General features: G+C 39.0%; 1 protein-coding gene across 1 annotated transcript in view; it reads right to left on the reverse strand.

The window, feature by feature from the left end:
• Positions 1–19,765, reverse strand: part of FREM2 (FRAS1 related extracellular matrix 2) — a 219,466-nt gene that overhangs the window by 188,505 nt on the left and 11,196 nt on the right. The gene's annotated exons all lie outside the window — the stretch shown is intronic.

Genomic DNA, 19,765 nt, shown 5'->3' on the forward strand with positions numbered 1-19,765 from the left:
TGTGATAATTTGTTGCAACAATAGAAAATACAGTAGTTCTGAGAAATCTATTTTAATTCTTTGAGTCCCAATTTCTTCCTATGTGAGGAAAACAGAAAGCACCGACTGATCCTGTAATAATCATATGCTTTTATTTGCGGAAGTGCTGGTCACTTAGGAAATATTCAACACATTATATTCATTTACTGGCCACCAACCAACTTGCCACCATAAATCTTGTACTTATGTCTACATTCAAAAATGGCAGCATGCAATTAACAGAAAATTGTTTAATAAGAGTTATGAAATTATTTCTCAAAAGTATTAGTATAATTTTTACACTGAAAGAGAAACTGGTAGAACAAGAGCCATTAGTAAATACTAAAGAAATGTTTATGTACAGCTTATCACTGCAGGATATAAAATGACTTCTGAGCTAATAGATGTGCTGAATAAGCATGCCAGGAATTCCAAGTTCAAAAGATCGTTATAAACCACACTTTCTTTCCATTAATAATAACAGGGAGAAGGAATGGTAAAGGGGGTCACGGTATCAGCAACTCTTTAAAGCAGCAAGAATGCAGCTTAATTCCACCTGTTAACATACTCCCAGAGTATGGGTGCCATAATTAGTAATGATAACTGGATTAAAGTCATTTAGCTCATCTCTTAAAAGTACAGACTTCTTTAACATACCTGCAATTACTTAAATACATTACAGAGCACAAAGCAACCATTAAAAACAATTGTAGGCTGAAATTCACTGTTTTAGACCTTTTATAAATCGTGAAAGCCAAGTTTCAGACAAATATGTTATGTCTTATTTTGCTTTTTTTTTTTTTTACTAAAATGTAGGATATAGAAGATACAATTAAATGTTAATTGGAATTCTCCTTGGTTAGTGAGTCTTTTTTTTGTTTTACATTTGCTAGTTCTCTTACAAGAAACATGTAGACTTTGTAAAAGAGAATAGTAAATAAATCGCATTGATAAAAATTCAGTGTAATAGTCTTTCAGGTAATAAAATGGCAATATTTTTCGTAATTATTAAGATGGGGCCTTAACCATCTTTACTTGAAAGATCATTTTCTCAAGTGAGATAAATCCCAGAAACATATAATTAATGTGTAGCCCAGTCTCTTATCCCTCTCTAAGAATCAGTTTTAACACCCTTGAGAATGGCTATTCAGTCCTGACTTGAATATTTCTAGAAACTGAGATTATTGTCACTTGAAAGCTCTTTAATTTCAGGCAGCATTTGGTAGGAAGTTTACGCTCCTTAGCTAGTCAAATTATAACTTCCTTGGTGCCAAGTAAAGTTAGTTATAGGTGTTCACAGCATCAGCTGTCTTTACCTGAACGTATAATATTGGGGAAAAAATGAAAAGGCGCCTGAGACTTGTGTGTATATGTGAGGATATTTCAGAAAGTTCATGGGATTAAAAAAAAATAAAGACAGGGGAAAGAAGAAGGGTGGGAAGTGGGGGAGGGAGGATGGGAATATCATTATGTTTTTAGAATTGTATCTACAAAGCACATTGAATCTGTTAAAAACTAACTAAAAATTAAAATTAAAAATTAAAAGTTCATGGGAAATGGGATTAAGAGACAAGTTTACTTTGGAGCAAAAGATGTGAAATTCATGCGTGGCTTTTTTGTAATAACTATTTTTCATGAACTTTCTGAAGAATCCCTCATATATGTGGATTCTAAATGTATTGTACCCAAACTGCTTTTAATGCCATTTTCCATAAACTTTTTGATGTACTCTCATATGTAGTCACTCACACATACATCAGGCATGTGTGTGCCTGTGCACATGTGTGTGGTGTGAGGACAAGAAGGAGCAAAATGATTTCTGAGCCAACAAAGTAGAGGTAGGCCTAGATGAAGGACATGGGAGATAAGGCCCAAAAGAAGGGCAATGTTGAGAATATGCTGTGTTAATGTTCTGGAACCATAAAGATGTGTCCCAAAGACCATGGGTATGGGACTAGCTGGATGCAGGTTGATTAAATATTCAGTTTTGATTGAAAATAGCAATGCATATTATATAAATTGTAAGGGAGAGATCACACAGGAACCAGCAAAGGATGGTAGTGAAGAAAAGGTGGCCGACATTGGAAAGGTCTTTGTCATGATTGAGAAAATGTAGTGTACATGTATCAGTCATATGGAAAGAGCTCTTTTCTAGGTCTCTTAAGGACTTACTTATCCCATTGTGGCAGAAAAAAAGGGAAGAATAGGACCATATCTCCCGAATATCCCCTGAAATGATTTTAAAATTACATAAATATTTTGTTCTGTTGTTTATGCCCTGGCTTAAATCAGCTCTTCATTCACTACGTAAGTCTTGTGCTATTTCTGCTTCCAATGCAATTTCCTGCTAATGCACCTGGGAGGCAGCAGATGATGGAACAAGTACTTGGGTTCCTACCACCCATGAAGGAGACCCAGATGGAGTTCCTGGCTCCTGGTTTTGGCCTGACCCAGACCTGACTATTGCAGGCATCTGGGAAGTGAACCAGCAAATGGAAGATCTTTTTCATTGTGTGTCCAGTCTCCCCACCCTGTTACTCTGATTTTCAAATAAATAAATCGGAAAAAATTTAAAAGAAAATTGAAGGTCTTTAGTAGGTGAGGGAGCAAAGATGTATTCCTAGAAAAAGTATACATTACATGTTCATTAGATTATGTGTTCACATTTTATGTCATACAGTCCTCGTAACACTCCTCTCCCTGTCTCTCTCTTGCTTCATTTCTAGCAAAAATAAATAATTTTAAAAAGCTGCAAAGCTGAGAGTTAGACCCATGTTCTCAGAGTTCAAATCCTGGTGTTTTCCTATTGACTTACAAATGCAGAGACTTCCTTTGTGAAGCACTTAGTTCAGGAGGAATTCAAAGTTGGGGAGATAGGAGTGGGAAGACTGTTCAGAAAATTACCAGAATAATTTAGTAACTCAGGGTATTAGGGTGGTGCTCAAAGAATGTATGGAAAAGAGATATTGCTATAGAAGAATAACATTGTGAAGACTAGTTACCTAGGGGTAAGGAAGAAGAATTAAAAATGCATGCACGATTTTAATAACAGATATGCCATTAAAAGACGGCAGAGGTATAGCAACCAACACAGTCATCCAACTACTATGAAAATCAAATGCTGAACCAAGTTACCAACTAGGAGTGATTCAGAATGTAATAAAATGCTTTCAGCCTTTCTTGTAGTGTTAAGAGACTAATTTTGGTACTATTACCAGGAAAATATTATTTTTAATATATTTTTAAATTTTTTATTTAGTAAATATAAATTTTCAAAGTACAGTTAATGGATTACAATGGTTCCCCCCCCCCATAATTTCCCTCCCACTCACACCCCTCCCATCTCCCGTTCCCTCTCCCATTACCAGGAAAATATTATTAACTTATTAAAAACTGGTTCTTAAATAGTGACCTACTGGACCCACACAGGAAAAGTCTGTGTGAGTATGTTTGTGTGTAAGTATCTACATACTTTCAAGTAACCGATGGGATAAAAACAAATGTACACAAAATACTTTATAAATTCTGATTAATAAAGATATTAGTTAATCATGAAAGAGTAGAGGACCATGTGGATATATTATTCTCGAAGAAAAAATAAGAATATGAAAAAACCTGTATTATGTTATCTTGGTAGAGTTAAAGGAGGCTTAATCATGAGTTCGGTTGTATCTACTACTTACAGAACAAAACTTGGGCCAAGTAACACAATCACTCTGGATTAAGTAACTGCCTAACAAGGCAGAATCTCAGTTTTCTAGTGTATTAGAGAAAAGCCCTTAACCACTTCTGGCAGGTGCACCCTATGCTTACTTTCTGCTCTGCTTGCACCTAGTTTTTAACTCCTAGTCACAGAAATCCAAAAATAAGACAACGGTTACTGTCAACGTTACTGTCAACTTGTTTTGGTCACTGATAATATTTATGAGGGTTAATAACAAAGCATTAAATACTTTTTAATCCAGCTTTTATAATTTGCCTGGATTTAATGTCCTTCAATTTTTCCACGGAAAACATTAATAATTCTAAAATGATTTTAATAGTAATAAGACTTAAAAATTATACATGAATGAAACAAACTTGTGGTTTGATTAACACATTACAACTTTAGGACTCTTTCATTTAAAAGGTGATGCTTTCTCTGAAGTCTCAAATGCTGTATGCTATGAAAATTCTAGAGTCCACGTCACAGGATCTTCACCACATACACTAGCAGTACACATGTTCACACACTATTCAATCAATAAGTGAAAAAATAGAAACTAATACAGATGTGCATCTTAAAAGTGATCTATTTCGGCTGGCGCTGTGGCTCACTTGGCTAATCCTCCGCCTGCGGTGCTGGTACCCCAGGTTCTAGTCCCGGTTGGGGCGCCAGATTCTGGCCCGGTTGCTCCTCTTCCAGTCCAGCTCTCTGCTGTGGTCCGGGAGTGCAGTGGAGGATGGTCCAAGTGCTTGGGCCCTGCACCCACATGGGAGACCAGGAGGAAGCACCCGGCTCCTGGCTTCGGATCGGCATAGTGCTGGCTGTTGCGGCCATTAGGGGAGTGAACCAATGGAGGGAAGACCTTTCTCTCTGTCTCTTTCTCACTGTCTATAACTCTCTCTCTCTATCTCCCTCTCTCATTGTCTAACTCTGCCTGTCAAAAAAGAAAAAAAGTGATCTATTTCCAGACATTTTTACTTCATCACATCATTTATTTAGAAAAATCTACAGGAGAAAACGGTTTGCTAATCCTTTCTCTCTTACGTTGTTTCCATTGTACTGAATGAAACGAATTAGAAATAGACTTTCTAGCTTTTCCCATAGATGCTGTCTTTTTACCACACACCTATACCTGCTGGCCTGAAGAGGAGATGGAGATGGGAAGGGGAAGGAGAAAGGGCTGGTGGTTCTTGATTTTATTGACATGATGCAGAGAAATTAAGAGTGAAATGAGCCCATTAAGGGAATGGTATTGTGGTGTAGAGGGTAAAGCCACAATGGCAGTGCCAGCATCCCATATGGGTGGTGGTGCAAGTCTTGGCTGCTCCACTTCCGATCCAGCTCTCTGCTATGGCCTGGGAGAGCAGCAGAAGATGTTTCAGGTCCTTGGCCCCCTGCGCCCATGTAGGAGACCTGGAGGAAGCTCCTGGCTCCTGGCTCCTGGCTCCTGGCTCCTAGCTCCTGGCTTTAGCACATCGCTGGCTGTTGCGGCCATCTGGGGTTTGAAGCCTCTCTCTCTCTCTCTACCTCTGCCTCTCTGTAACACTGCCTTTCAAATAAATAAACAAATCTTTCAAAAAAAAAAAAGATGAAAGTAGAATCTCACTCCTTTTTCAACGATGTCTAGAACATAAACTAATAAGGCTTAGTATATTTAATAATAATTAAGTAAAAAATTCACAGCATCTACAAATACTGAAATGTTTAGAAGCAAAATCTGCAGATCAGAGGCATAAAGGCATATGCACCTAAGAAGGGCACTTCCATTTTATAACAAGCAAAGTATTGCCATGTCACCATGGGAATATACCCAAAGAACAGCAAGAAAGTAAGTGTTCATAAACACCTATATGTACTTGGATGCTGTCTCAAAGTAAATACACACTTCTGTTTATTTCACATTATGTAAGGCTAATCTGTTTTCCCTTAGATTCTTCTCTTGACTTCTGAAGTTATTCTGACGAAATTTTTTTGACAGGCAGAGTTAGACAGTGAGAGAGAGTGAGAGAGAGAGAGAGAGAGAGAGAGAGAGAAAGGTCTTCCTTCTGTTGGTTCACCCCACAAGTGGTCGCTAAGGCTTGTGTGCTGTGCCAATCCGAAGCCAGGAGCCAGGTGCTTCCTCCCAGTCTCCCATGCGGGTGCAGGGACCCAAGCACTTGGACCATCCTTCACTGCCTTCCTGGGCCACAGCAGAGAGCTGGACTGGAAGAGGAGCAACCAGGACAGGATCTGGCACCCCAACCGGGACTAGAACCCCGGGGTACCAGCACCGCAGGTGGAAGATTAGCCTAGTGAGCCACGGAGCCGGCCCGACTCTGACACAATTTTAAGAGGAAATGGAGGCCGGCTCTCTGCTGTGGCCCGGGAGTGCAGTGGAGGATGGCCTAAGTGCTTGGGCCCTGCACCCCATGGGAGACCAAGAGAAGCACCTGGCTCCTGCCATCGGATCAGCGCAGTGCGCCAGCCGCAGCGCGCTGGCCGCGGTGGCCATTGGAGGATGAACCAATGGCAAAGGAAGACCTTTCTCTCTGTCTCTCTCTCTCAGTGTCCACTCTGTCTGTCAAAAAAAAAAAAAAAAAAGAGGAAATGGAAATCAGCAGTTCGTGTATGCTCTGTACTGATTCATGACTTCACATGCATACACTGACCTCCTCATAAGTGCCATGTGGTGACTCAGCACTGAATAAACATGAATAAAGCACCTGTTGCCATTGAGAAGCTTTGTGGACTCAAATGCACAGTAGAAGGAGGAAGGGATGCCTGACCCTAAGGCTATGAGTGGAAAGAGTCAGTGAGAATTTGTGCTCTCTAGACTGAATCTCATGCAGAGGCAATAGGTGTTCTGGAAGAGAGATATGCAAGAAGTAGGAGGAGGGCAGTAGTGGAACTCCTGAGTCAGCACTATGGCTGCACAGGTCAGACCTGGTCAGTTTGTGACTCAAGGAGATGAGTCTGAATTTTATCCTCTGAGTAAGAAAAGACCATGGAGACATATAAAGATGTCATCAGATTTGCAGTTTAGAAAATTAACTATGGCAAAAGAATAGAGGGAAAAAAGTTGTTTTGTTTTGTTTTTAAAGACGCAAGGCAGAGTTATAGAGCAAGTGAAAGAGAGAGACAGAAACAGAAAGATCTTCCATCCACTGGGTCACTCCCCAAATGGACACAACAGCCAGCGCTAAGCCAGGCCAATGCTAGAAGCCAGGAACTTCATCCAGGTCCCCTTGTTGGTGACAGGGGCTCAGGCACCTAGGCCGTCTTCTGTTTCCTCCCAGGCACATTACCAGGGAGCTAGATCAGAAGTGGAGCAGCCAGAATTTGATCTGGTGCTCAAATGGGGTGTGGGCATGGCAAGTGGCCAATTAACACACTGCCCAAAGTACCAAAAGTCAGCCAAGGGAGAATTTTTTTAAATGATAATTTAAAAATCATAGATGTATTTTTAGGTAACTATGGAAGGTAGGTATATTTGAATAAGAGGGGAAAGCAACAAGAGACAGAGAAAATCATTAGAAGAATTGCATTGGAAGACATTCATTCACTCAATAAATTAAGTACTTATATGGGCCAGGTAGTAAATGAAAAACAGAGATAAACATCTTGGCTCTCACAGATATCACACTTTATTATGGTGAAGGAAATGGTTAATTCTCATATAGCATTTATTTTAGGCCATTTTAAGCAGTTTACCTCTATGAAGTCATATAATATAAATCTAAACGTGATTCTAACAGAAACAAAAGCAATGGAATTACTTGAAGGAATCTGACAGGCAGAGGTTTAGGAAGCAGGTCAAAGAGCAAATTTAGTGTCTGTGTGGATCCAGATGGTGAAACAAAATAACTTTGAGGTTCAGGTAGCGAAAACAACCTTAGGAAAATAATTTAAAATGGTTAAATATGCCCTGACAGCTAATTTTAGAGCAATTATGCAATGCACTCAATTTTCATGTATTTCTGCATAAAATAAAGCAAGAAAAGAATTATGGGAACACAGAATAGTTCTCTTCTGTCTCCCAGGTTTCTGAAGTCTACCAACCAGTTTCACCACTTTATTTTCAATTTCTGAAGTGGCTCTCTTGAACTATACTTGAAAACACTGTTTTCAGTGTTCTCAACTCATACCTCTAATAGTTATATAAGTGGAGCTAAAGGTGGCAGGTGGCAGATTACCAAGATGAAATGAGTAAACCTTTCTGTACTGAAGAATCCAGCAAAAGAGTGGAGAGCAGACGCTCCTGCTCTCAGTCTGGAAGAATGTAGCCAGAGCTCTCTTGGAACAAAAAGAGGAGAATTGTGTCCTGGGTTCTTTCATCAAAAGAATCCATGAAGGGTGTTATTTTCTAAGCTTAGCTCAAAATTAACATGAAGAATAAAACACAGTTCTAAACTGAAATCCAAACATAGCTATATAATTATTCTTTTAATCTTTTTATTTTGTTTTCTTTGTTCCAAGAATACTAATGCTCTTTGCAAAGCATAAATCTTTTATTAAATGATAATTATTTATAGCCAAATAATACATGGTAGAGGCTTCTCCCCTAACAACCACACAGGAATTCTAAATGTAAACCATCTGAAGATACACTGTTTCTTTAACATGATGTGTACTCCCTCAATGAAAAATTGCTGATACACAGCTACTTGGCAATTGACATTTTTTTATTATCGGGGGCAGAACCAGATTTGTTTGTAATCTCCGTAAATCGACACTAACTGCTGTAAAACAGAATGTTAAGAAAATATTGTTTTGCTCATGTATGCAAACATCTTTCCCCATAGGAAATAAATGTAAAATATAAATCAATTTACATTTGTGAATCAAGAACAAAAGTAGTTGTATGTTACTCATGTGAAGCTTACTCACTCATCACTTCTTCACTAAGTTAAACTTCAAGAAATCATATTTTTCTGTATTTGCAATGAGGATTAAGCATGGAATTTATTCCTTTGACCTCACTGGAGTATTGCAGAAAGACATACAGCTTTAATACTTTTGAAGTAGAAAATTTGTTATTATAGCTATTAAATGGAATCCTTCTACTACCCAATTGTTATTTATAAATAAGAACTTAAGAATTACAAGATTTAAAGAGTAGCTAGTTTTCCTATGATATGGGAAAATAAGATTTCACATTTTCATTATAGGAATCAAGCAGTAAGTGGTAAAGACAAGTCATTTCTGTGAGAAACATTCAGTCTTTTAAGGAACATGGTTAGCATATTACAAATACACAGCACTCATTTTATGATGACTTCAATAGAGAGTTTCAAAATGCTTAAATTTGCTAGCTTTCTCTATGGTGTAATTATTTACTTGGCTTTTTTCCTTTATAATATTAAATAAATAGGACATATGTCCACTGAGTCTACTACAGTATTCTATATATCTAAATTTTAGAGTGATTCTGTGACTTGAAAAAAGAAAACACAATAGATTTTATCAGTGTCCCCAGCCTGTTGGTGACTTGGTTTATCAGAAGTTTGCAAATAAAACTATGCTTTGAAGTTCACATTTGCTAAATCCAGATGTTTTGGAGTGCTACATTTTGATAAAATCAGGTTACTATATTTAACCTTCAAGCCTATAAAGTTTATATTTACAGTCATGAAAAGGGAAAATGAAACATGCAAGTTGAGCTCAAGAGGTAGAATTTTTTTTTTTTAATTATTTATTTATTTATTTATTTTTTATTTTTGACAGGCAGAGTGGACAGTGAGAGAGAGAGACAGAGAGAGAAAGGTCTTCCTTTGCCGTTGGTTCACCCTCCAATGGCCGCCGCTGCAGCCGGCGCACCGCACTGATCCGATGGCAGGAGCCAGGATCCAGGTGCTTTTCCTGGTCTCCTATGGGGTGCAGGGCCCAAGCACCTGGGCCATCCTCCACTGCACTCCCTGGCCATAGCAGAGAGCTGGCCTGGAAGAGGGGCAACCGGGACAGAATCCGGCGCCCCAACTGGGACTAGAACCCGGTGTGCCGGCGCCGCAAGGTGGAGGATTAGCCTATTGAGCCACGGCGCCGGCGAGGTAGAATGTTTTGCACTTCTGTTATGTGGTCATAGGGAAAGCTCTTTATTATTATTTTTAGTAAAAATTTTAGTAAAGCTCCTTAGCAACTATAACCTCCCATTGGAAGCCTCCTTGGCCTTTGAACTCTGCATTACAGAAGAGTTTATCACCTTTCCACTTTTTATCCCTGTCTATCCTCCAACTCTCCACTAAAAACAAATACACAGTCACAGGCGTAGACAGCTGCTGTGAGAAAGATGAGAAAGGAAGAAGACAAGAAAAATGAGGGAGCAGGGAATTAAAAAAAAAAGAAAAGAAAGAAAGAAAAGAAAAAGAAAAAAACCTCTGGAACCCCAGAGTAGAAATCACAGCTGCAGTACCTGCAGTTCTTTACTCTGTGACAGGAACTGTGCTGCATCAATGATCCTAGTTCAATGAATTATATTATTAAATCTTCAAAAGAATCCATTAGCTAGGTACTACATCATCCCTTTGGTTTACAAATGAAACAGACTAAGAAGGTTGCAGTCACTTGGCTCAGGGTCACATCGCCAGTGATGGCAAGGAGAAGCACCATTTGTTTTAGTTACAGCTCCAAAACCTGTGCTCCTAACACACAATGGGAGGGGAGATGAGTTTGCTCAAGAGACTGACCTCCCTAGGTACACAATTCAAATAGGCAAGATGTCTCATAATGAATAGATTCAAAATGACTTCTTCATTTCCTTCCCTAAACCTATTCTAGGTGCATCCAAGAATTTCCATCTCAGTAAACCACTATTCTCTGCTAGTCATGAAACCTAGAATCATGCTTGTCTTTTTTTTTTTTTTTTTTTTTTTTTTTTGCCAGGCAGAGTTAGACAGTGAGAGAGGGAGACAGAGAGAGAGTTATAGACTGTGAGAGAGAGAGACAGAGAGAAAGGTCTTCCCTCCGTTGGTTCACTCCCCTAATGGACGCCACGGCTGGCGCTGCGCTGATCCGAAGCCAGGAGCCGGGTGCTTCCTCCCGGTCTCCCATGTGGGTGCAGGGGCCCAAGCACTTGGGCCATCCTCCATTGCCCTCCCGGGCCACAGCAGAGAGCTGGACTGGAAGAGGAGCAACCGGGACTAGAACCCAGGGTGCTGGTGCCACAGGCAGAGGATTAGCCAAGTGAGCCATGATGCTGGCCCATGCTTGTCTTTTTAAATTACCCTACAGTTTAATACATCAGTGAGCTCTACAGACATAGATTTAAAATTATAGCACGTCTACCCTCTCCTTTGCACGCCACATCTGTCGACTGAATCAGCCTCATGTTAGTCTCCTCGTTGCTCTCTTACTGCAGTCCCATGGTCTCTTTAGCTGCAAGAGTCATCTTACTTTAAATGACTTAGCGGATTTCCGATTCCCCTAGATCAAAACCTAAATCACGTGCTTGGGGGTATCAGGCCTTGCACCATCTGGCCCAGTGTAGCTCTCCAGCCTCCCCTTACGTCCATGTCTGGTTTGTCTCTGAGCTCCAGGCATACTGGTGCTCTTCTGGCAACTCGCCCACACAAAGCCACGTACCTCTGCACACGGTTTTCGTTCTGTGTGGAATGCCTCTTCATCCCTTCTTCCTGCGGTGGTGTCAACTCAAGTCTAAGCTTAAATGTCACCTTTTAGAAGCCTTTCCTGACAGCTGCACTTCTATCTTGCTTTTAATTATAACCTTCAGAATACTTTGCACAATGTACAAATGTTTTGTCTACTGCTTTATCCTGAGTTTGAATCTCAGGTGAAAGATCATGACCGGCAGAGTCATCTTTATTTTCCAAGGTCCCAACAGACACAGACACCTCACAGAGTGGGTTCTCCCAGAATATCCGAGGAATAATTAAATTCATAAATTCTACTTGGAAAATAAACTTCTTCTGACTCTTCTCTTACAAGTTTAAGAAGACTTCAAAAGGTTCATGGAAAATGGAATCAAAAGGTAGGTTTATTTTGGCACAAAAAATTGAAATCTATGCCCACAAAGTTTCTTCAAAAAGTTCATGTAAATGCATATTATGGAAAATTTTTGTACTCAAACTTGTCTTTTAATTCCATTTCCCACAACCCTTTAAAAGTATCCTTTTATAGTATAAACCCGATTACAAAAGTGTATTTGGTCTTTGAGAAATGACGTTCTGTCTCTACAAGCACTCACAGAAAACTTAAAGAGATGGAATAGGCTATTATTGAAGTAGGTAACATACATTTTAAATAAATACTTGATTTGAGATTATGGTATTTTAATCATCCATAAAAGATTCATTTAGTTTTTAAAAGGTGACTGACATTTGTTCTGCATATAAATATGGAATCATGGAGAATCTTTGGACATGTGCCCATAAGGACTCATGGTTACTTGAATATTTAATAACTTAAGAAGAGTGTCCTCTGAACCAAGGCCAATAAAAACAGCATATTTATATGCTATGTAATTTTGGAATGAACTTAAAGAATTTAATAATAAACACATCTTAGTTTATAACTTTCTATCTAAAACACATATCTTCTCATATGAACACAGCTCAAGAACCTTAACAGAGACATACTTTCAAAGGCAGAGATGTAGCACAGAAAGACTTTGATGACTTGCACTGTTACTGCTCAATGAACAGAGAAAGGCTTACCCACATTCAGCCATAGATGCCAACAGCCTTTCCCAGGCTCTGTTCTCTGGCAGACTTTGTGCACTCTTACAGATTAAAAATATTTGTATCAGTGCCTGACATGACTTAACCATCTTATTTTAACTCCCTACAGCACTAGTATCTTTCCTCTAGTTCTCATGTCACTAGCAATTAATTCTACTGCCAAGAATGCTTGCTTTTTTTCTCTAAGCTGAGTGTCTGTATAATCTTATAATTCTTGTACTCAGACCTCATTTTTCCACTTAATGTACTTATTTATATATTTTTCCAGCCCTTGCTTTAAATTCAAACTAATTATCAGTAATTATTTTGCCTTAAATCCTGAAGTTACCAGTCATCTTCAAGCAAAAACTTGTACTCCTACATAAATGCAGAGCTTCCAGTACTCTGTGTTTGAGTATTCAATTGTCAAACAGGTAATAAAAATTCGAAAGCCTTGACTTTACCTGACATTTCCTAGGTAGAAATAAATGACTTTACAGCTTCTTCTACTATGTCAAGATGCTATTTATATCTGTCAATAGCATATGAATTAAGGATCTTGGCAGATGGAAAACTGGACACCAAAAGGCGCAATTAAAGACAGCAGCAAAAAATATCTGGCTATGAACTAGACCCTGACAATGGCCACTGCAGATATTATGTCTGCTGCCCCAGTTTCAATGCCAAGATGACCAGGCAGAACTCAGAGTGCATGCCCATGTCATATGAAAGTTCAAATGAGGAAACAGCAAACCGGTTTTCATAATGAAGAAAAAACTAAGGCCCCTCCCTCTCAGTAGATCAAGCCAGGTGATCACATATCCTGATTCTTTTTATATCCATCAGGGAATATCTTGGATCTGATACTGAGGCCTTGAGACTTGAAACAAAACATAAATCTAATAAATATTTACAGGGTGCCTTTGTAACAAGGAGTAGGAATAGTTTATGCAAATCTAACTTTCCACTTCTTTACCTTTTGTAATGTTGGATCATATCATCACAAGAGGGAATACATTGAGAAAACTAAAAATATTCATGATAGTGCTGGTCAAAATTTTCATGACTTGCAAAAAATATCTATTTTTCTTCAAAGTTTAATTTGTATAGTTGCCTATATAGTATTCTGATTTTTTGTTCCTGAAAATAATTCTTTAAGAATAATATGAGTGGGGCCAGTGCTGTGGCATAGTGGGTAAAGCTGCTGTCTGCAGTCATGGCATTCCATATGGGCAGCAGTTCAAGTCCTGACTGCTCCACTTCTGATTCAGCTCTCTGCCTGGGAAAGTAGTACAAGATGGCCCAAGTGCTTGGGCCCCTGCACCCATGTGGGAGACCCAGAGGAAGCTCCTGGCTCCTGGCTTCAGATTGGCCCAGCTCTGGCCATTGCAGCGATCTGGAGAGTGGACCAGCAGATGAAAGATCTCTCTTTCTGCCTCTGCCTCTGCTCCTCTGCAACTCTGCCTTTCAAATAAATTAATAAATCTTTTTTTAAAAAAAGAATAATATGAGCTCTGAACTTGTGGTTATTATGAATCTTTTCAATCTTAAATATATTGCACTGAAGATTTTAAAGGAATTTTCATAGCAGTTGGTTTGATATATCTACAAATGTGAAAACTTTACTAAAAATCCTTCTTGGTGCCACAGGGATTAAAATTAAGGCTAGAGTAAAAGCATGTGCTAAAGGAATGCAAAGAGTCACTGGAAATTGCTTACAGAAGCTCTTTCTAGAATACTACTTAATTGATCACTATATGAAGATTGAGAATCTTTTCTCCCAATTATTTTTTTATTTTTATTTTTTTGAGAGTTAGAAAGAAGACACAGAGCTCCCATCTGCTGGTTCACTCCGCAGAAACCTGTGGCAGCCAACTGTGGGCTAGGTCAAAGCAGGGAGCCAGAAATGCAATCCAGGTCTCCCATGCAGGTGGCAGGGACCCAAATAGTTGAGCTGTCATCACAGTCTCCCACAATCTGCACTAGCAGAAAGCTGAGGTCAGGAGCCAGAGCTGAGAATGGAAGCCCAAAGACTCTGGTGTGGGATTTGGGTATCTTAACAGCTAGGTTAAATGCCTGTTCCCTTTAATTCATTTTAATATCTACTAAGTATTGACCAGGTGCTCAACCATGAGAAAGCAGTTAGGCACCAAGATAAGTGATAATCTTTTTTGATGTGAAGCTTGCCTTCTTCGCTAACAGGAGTCTTCATATTAATCAATGATCGGAGTAAGAGCTTCTTTTTGTAGATGAAGTCAGGGGTAAAGCACAGAGAAGGGCATGACTGACTTTGTCATCATGATACAGGGAGAAACTCTGGAGAGGAGGTGACATTTGAGCAGGGTGCTCAATAGTGATTAATAGCCATTTGGGCTGAGAATGGGACATAGATGGAACATTTATGTGAAACTGGCTTTCATATCAGTAAAAAGCTAGAGGAATTCCATGGATAGAAAACTAAAAAGGGACTGAAATACCACTTTCATGTTAGAGTATCCCACAGAAAAAGCTCAGGGAGGTGAACATTGAAGAGGGATCAGATAAGACTCTGCTCACCTATGCAATGGATTAAAGGATATATGCTTTCTTCCCCCACAAAATCCCAGAGCACTTCATCTACAATAGGAATTCAAAGAGGCCATCATCAAGGGAAGATGTAATTCCATGGTTTGTAGGATTATTATATTATGAGCCACTTGTTACAAAGATTGAAAATAAAAAGAGATGGAAGACAGTTTAGCTCAAGCATAGAAGATTGGGGACAATTCAAAAAGTTCATGGAAAATGCCCATTATGAAAATAACAATACATGGATTCCAAAATTTTTGCACCAAAATAAACTTGAGTTTCAAGTCCATTTTCTCACAAAAATGAAGTACCCTTTTAAGAAGAAGCCACAGTCAACTGGAATATACTCCTGACATTCAGGCTTTGACTTTACTGCTTGTACCTGTACATTCACGTTTGTTGGCTGACCCCAGAACACTGGATGAATGGTCTACACTGACATAAAATTGTCATGCTTTTTGCTAGTATTCCAGTTGGCCTATTTCTGATAGGCTGATCGTTTTAAGAATTACACTTAAGATGCCAGAGAAGAGTACTAAAGTTCACAACATTAGACTGTCAAAGTGTTTAAAATAAAAATACTCATTCCAAAAGACATGAGATATTTTGTGTGCCTTATCAAATGATGCCACTTTGACTTTGCTCTCATCTGTTAAAACATCCCAAATCCTTGGTCTTAGAGGTCTCGGAGAAGTTCAATAGCTGTCCTTCCTCTTACATCCATCCTGAATAAGTGTAGAAGTTATCAGTTATCTTTGGGGAAAAGAATATGGGCTTCAGAGAAACCATTTGTTGCTTGGTTGTGAAAGTTGAAGGACTATTACTCACTTCTGTGACTCGGTTTTCTCATCTGCCAAACAGGAATAATACTGACTTGTATTGTAGTTGCTTCACCAAACTCAGAGATGCTATGAAAGAAAAATTGCCTAAGTAACTAAGTAATATATGGAAGGTTTAAAATCTAATTGAGGGGCAATCATTGTGGTACAGCAGGTTAAGCCACCATTTGGGATGCTCACTTTCCATTTTAGAGTGCTGGTTTGAGTCCCAGCTCCTTTGCTTCCAACCCAGTTTCCTGCTAATACAATTGGGAGGCATTAGATGATAGACCAAGTACTTGGCTTCCTCTCACTCACGTCGGGGACAAATGGAGATTCTGGTTCCTAGCTTTGACCTGGTCCAAATCCAACTGTTGTGCGCATTTGGAGAGTGAACCAGCATATGGAAAATCTTTCTTTTTTCAGTCTCTCCCTCTGTCATTCTGCCTTTCAAATAATTAAATTTTTTAAAATTTAAAAAGTAACTAGTATATACTAAATTGATCTTCTGTATATAAAGATAATTGAAAATGAATCTTAGCCGGCGCCGTGGCTCAATAGGCTAATCCTCCACCTTGCGGCGCCGGCACACCGGGTTCTAGTCCCGGTTGGGGCGCCGGATTCTGTCCCGGTTGCCCCTCTTCCAGGCCAGCTCTCTGCTATGGCCAGGGAGTGCAGTGGAGGATGGCCCAGGTGCTTGGGCCCTGCACCCCATGGGAGACCAGGAAAAGCACCTGGCTCCTGGCTCCTGCCAGGATCAGCGCGGTGCGCCGGCTGCAGCGGCGGCCATTGGAGGGTGAACCAACGGCAAAGGAAGACCTTTCTCTCTCTGTCTCTCTCTCTCACTGTCCACTCTGCCTGTCAAAAAAAAAAAAAAAAAAAAAAAAAAAAAAAAAAAGAAAATGAATCTTGATGTGAATGGAATGGGAGAGGGAGTGGGAGATGGGATGGATGTGGGTGGGAGGGAGGTTATGGGGGGGAAAAAGCCACTGTAATCCAAAAGCTGTACTTTTGAAATTTATATTCATTAAATAAAAGTTAAAAAAATTAAAAAGTAAAACCTAATTGAAAAACTCCGAGGATTAATAACCCTATGGATCTCTGGATGTGTTTTTGTGTGTGTGTGTATGCATGTGTGTGTGATACCAATCAATACTAAGTTCAAATCCAGTAGAATTCCCTGGAGGTGAAAATCCTGACAATATCTGTAGATAGGGTCCTCTTTACTCCTATCATTTGGTAACATCTCGGAAGTGATCCAAAACCCCAAATGCAGTAATTGTGTCCTCAGCACCATATCTTTAGTGGTGGGTAGTGTCAATTCCATTAGTACATCAGGAGAATTCTGTGCTCATCAGGTTCTTTTTAAAAATATTTAAGTCTTTTGGAAGAATTATCTATTTTATCTATTTGAAATGCAGAAAGACAGAGAGAAAGAGCTAGAGCTAGAGATAGATAGATAGATAGATAGATAGCGATCTCCCATCTACTGGTTCATGCCCCTAAGTGCCCACAACAAATAGGGCTGAGCAGGGTTGAAACCCAGGACTTGGAACTAAATCTGGAGCTCCCATGTTGTGGCAGGGAGCCAAGTACTTCATCCATCATGTGCTGCCCATCAGAGTGTGCATCAGCAGGGAGCTGGTAGGTACAGCACAGTCAGGGCTGAAACGCAGGCACTCCAATATGAGCTGTTTGTGTCCCAGTGAACATCTAAACTGCTATGCCAAACCCTCACCCCCAGCCAGGTTCTTTTGATAATGTAATTAAATCTGAGACAAGAGATTTTAGACTTTCGTTCTCCTCAATTTCTTCTCTAATTCTTGGTCAAGTTACATTTTATTATATTTTTAAAGAAAAATTAAAAAAAATTATTTAAGTTATACAAGTTTCATGTATTTCATGCATACAGACCTAGGAACACAGTGACACTTCCTACCTTATTCTCCCTCCTGCCTATGCTCCAACCCTTCTTCTTCCTCCCTTTCCTATTCCCACTCTTAATTTTTACAAAGATCTATTTTCAATTTACTTAACATTCATAAGGTGAACCCTACACCAAGTAAAGAGTTCCACAAATAGTACGAAGAGAAGGTCACTGTTCCTCAACAGAAGAGACAAAGGCTGTAAACTAAATCAGCAAATCTCAAAATGTCTATCTCACTCCAATACATTACATTTTAGGTACTCTATGAATTACCCCAGATCAGGGAAAATATATGATATCTGTTTCTTGAGGACTGGCTTATTTTGCTAAGTATAATCGTTTTCAGTTGTATCCATTTTGTTGCAAAAGACAGGATTTCATTTTTTAATTGCTGAGTAGTAATACTCCATAGTGTGTGTGTGTGTGTGCATGTGTGTCTGTGTTATTCAAGGATTATGTTTGCCCCAATAACTTTCTTAGTGTCTTCCTAAAGCCAATCTTCTTGATTTGAAGAAAGTGAATTTAGTGGATCAGGAAGGGAATTGGGAGGACAGGGTTCTTATTAGGCATTTTTGCCTTGATTTGTTTTCCAGAGGTAAAATAAAGGAAGTCAATTGTACATTTCATGGGAATGTTTTTATGGATGGACTTCTTATCACTCTGTAAAGCAGACAATAGACAGATCACCATAGCTTATGCTACATAAATTTAGATGACACTGCACTGCTCAAAGCTTAGAATAGTTACATGACGATGCAAAAATGTTTAGAAAACCCAAGACTCAGCTCAAAATAATCTTGAAATGTACATGTGACTTCTCATTCTTTAATCTTGTAATTCTCTGTTTTTATTCTGTCAAAGTTTTCTTCTATCCAGAGAATTAAGAGAAACTCTGTTGAACAGTTTGCCAAAATCTGCCTGTGCCCCTTTAGTAAAACTATGCCTGTGAAGAAGAAGAGGGTAAAGATTATCTCTGGAATTCCTCTCTCTCTCTTCTGAAACTGCAGCCCTGAAAAGCCTCCTGAAGTGACTTCATTCCTCAATATATTTTAAGCAAATGCAGAAATAAACCTAGCCTTTTTAGTTAGTCATTCTTCACTTAATATTTTTGAAGTATGATAATGCATAAGGTTTTCCAAAGTTTGAAATATAAATCAAATTCTTAAAGGAGATTCTATCATTCCACCCAGCTAAGAGTGTGTGCAATAATGGTGCGTGCATCCGTGTGTGTGTGTGTGTGTGTGTGAAAAAGCAAATGTAAAAAAAGTGTAGGCTAAAATGTCTAAGAACAATTATAGCTACTGGATATTGAACTTCCAAAAATAAATTTAAAAAAATGAGTATTTTGGTATTAAGGCTTATTCAATTATTCAAAGAGATAAGCATGGTTTCTTGAACCAGTACTTAGATGACTTCAAGGTCTCCTGCTAAAGTTTACTCAGAGTAGAATTTCCCCTCAAAGCAGCAAGATTCAACAACTATATGTTTTTATAAATGTTGGTTTCAGTTTTAGAACTTTGCTTCTTGCTAGCATTCCTTTTATCAATATATGGAATACTAAGCTATGATTTGACTCCTCTAAAATAAAGGAATTCTCTTTATTAAACCTCTGATTCATACAAGTAATCAAACAGTTGAACCTCTTAACACACAGTTTTGCTTGTTTGGCACACATCCCACTCATGGCCATTTTTTAGAACCGTGATAATGGTATGCGTTCAGTGATATTTTAAACAAACCTGTTTAGTGCTTCAAAAAACATAGGAGGATGTTATATGACCTAATAGTGTTCCATTTTTAAAAGATTCAAAAGGAAATGGCTGACTGAGTATAGGCTCTCTCTGCTCTCCTCTCTCATATATGCTTTCACTTCTTGCACCCTGTTCACAAAACACAAGTACATGCTGAGTTTCTTTTGCTTCTTGTGAGGCAAAGAACAGAAACAACTGCCTGATCAATCTAATAGTGATGAGCTTTTACCCAAGACTATAGGGTTAGATGAAGAGTGGTCAAGATCTGAAAAGAATGTGAGTGATCATTGGTTTTGTGGGAGCAATGATGATAATATTGCCCAAGA

Source organism: Oryctolagus cuniculus, chromosome 9 (assembly GCF_964237555.1).
Source record: "Oryctolagus cuniculus chromosome 9, mOryCun1.1, whole genome shotgun sequence".
In the NCBI taxonomy this organism is placed as follows: domain Eukaryota; kingdom Metazoa; phylum Chordata; class Mammalia; order Lagomorpha; family Leporidae; genus Oryctolagus; species Oryctolagus cuniculus.